This window comes from Cyprinus carpio, unplaced genomic scaffold (assembly GCF_018340385.1).
Source record: "Cyprinus carpio isolate SPL01 unplaced genomic scaffold, ASM1834038v1 S000006753, whole genome shotgun sequence".
Lineage (NCBI taxonomy): Eukaryota > Metazoa > Chordata > Actinopteri > Cypriniformes > Cyprinidae > Cyprinus > Cyprinus carpio.
This window is the reverse complement of record NW_024879352.1, coordinates 701,296-703,653: the sequence shown is the minus strand read 5'-3', so window position 1 is coordinate 703,653 and position 2,358 is coordinate 701,296.

Below are 2,358 nucleotides of genomic sequence, written 5' to 3'. Positions count from 1 at the left end.
CTGCCGGACAACACTTCTGATAAAGGACTGGTACGCTTATTTAAAATGTGTTCCCTTCGATTTCATGCCGTTGACATGACCGGAAATGTGTTCACGGCATAGCTTCAAACTGGTACGGAAAAAATAATACTTTGCATTTTACGGGCCATGAGCCTGTTGCGTGATACTGCCAATTCATATGCTTTGTTGAGATGTTAAACGGCCCAGGCCTAGCAATATTGGCGCGTGGAAATCGCCTTTATTTGCTGCGTGAATAAGTGTTTGATTGCGAAGAAGTGAAAAATAATGAAACACGGCTCAGGTATGTTTTGACAGTGCAAAAGCGGTGAAATCTACAAAGTCTGTGTTGATGATGCGCACGTTAACAGCTGGGGGAAAAACTATAGTGCATGTTAAATGGGCCAATCGACGAAAATAATGGGCCGTTCAAGCCTGTCGTTGGTAGCCTAATTCACTTTGCGTTATGAAGACTAGTAATGGTATATTCTTTTGTTTAGATCTTATTGGTTTAGTAAGTACGGTATAGAAAATTGATGACATCAGTTCTGGCGGATGATATAGTTCACCTAGGTTTCGGATGTTGAGGGGCGAGTTAAATAAATCATGGGTGCAATTTCTACATTTAAAATCTGGGTAAAATACGAACTATCCCTTTAATATTCTGTTTCTGAATAAATAGAAGAGGGCCGTTCTGTTCAATGAGGGTGTAAAAAAGTACTGCAACTGGGCAGGCAATACATCTTAGATTATGAATTGGACGAGGAGAAAAGCAATGAATTCCCTTTCCCTCCCTCTGCTAAATCACAAAATGATCCCACAGGATTGTCACCATTCACAATGATAAAATTTGACTGTATATCTCTTTCATTTATGAGGGACGTACAATTAATTTGCAGGAGCAGTAGTCGGTGTTGATAAATCAGAAGCAATTACTGAGAACATATTTTGCATATCACCCAGACTAGTGCAATTAGGTTATCAATGCAAATAGCACAGTATATTGTCACTAGGATGCTTGCAAAAAATTATTAATAAGGCTGAAAGAGTTCCTGAAATATTGTTTCAGTTCAATGTGTCGTTTTACAAGGGGACAATGGCGATATGATGATGTTAAGGAAGGTAATGATATCAGTTGAGTATCAGATCTGTGCTTTTTGTCTTACTGTGGTAACGCACAATACTGAAAAGAAAATCAACCATTCACTGTTCCTGAATTTCTGTTTTTAATTTCTGACTGTTTATTTATGGATATTACTTCTCTGATGATCCCGCCTAGACGACGACGTCGTGGGGTATTCATTTTTGAAACAGTAATACTGTGAAATATTATTGCAATTAGGGCTGCACGATTATGACAAAAATAATAATTGTCGATTATTCCCTTGAAATTGTAATTGCGATTATTAATTACGATTATCTCAATTTACATTGAATGATGTTTATACCATTATTTGATGCAGCTGTATGCCATTTGAAAATAAACAAGCTGAAAACACTCTTTAATATTAAGCCTCAAATGTTATACTAAAACTAAAATTAAAATAATGGGGAAAACCCTTAAGATAACATGTAGAAAGAAAAAAACGCATCTTAAGCATGCAGAATAACATAAGTGGACTTTAAACGATTAATTGCCGCTTCGAACGATTACATAATTGTGGCATCCGTAATTGTAATCGCGATCAGAAGTTCGATTAATCGTGCAGCCCTACAGTAATACTGTGAAATATTTAAATAAATGTTTTCAATTTTCAGCAGTCATTATCTCCAGTGTTCGTGCACATCTATGGAACCCTTCAGAAATCATTGTAATATGCTGGTAATATAATATACTTAGCTTTTTCCCAGCATTTTATAGTTGAGGTATCCAAACGATAGAGGCGACCGAATTATTCGGCTCGGCGATAGTATCGGGCCGATCTTTGTAATTTTTTAATATATCGGCACGGCCCGATATCAGTGATTTAGTAGGACGATTTAAAATTTAGGCACGTCGGCGGGCAGCCCCGTGTTATTGGTGCGGTGGAAAAGTGCTGCTGCCGCATGGGAAGGACCCCAAGCCAAAACTTTGGAAGATTCAACAAAAGGCCTGGGAAGATAAGGTAGTCAGAGAATTTCACTCTGTAAATGAGGTGAAGTAGGTGGCAGTTCTCACAAACACGGCAGGTGATGAGGGCTCCGTTATCCGCCCGCTCACAGACAGCAACCGCCTTTATAGCGTGATGATATTAGTTATTAGTTGTGCACGCAAAGTCCTATTTGCGAAAGTTTAAAGTAGTAATAGTATGTAGTATGTAGACATTTCCATTTTATTTATTCTAATTTTATATACTTTTTTGCACAAAAATTCATTGCAGC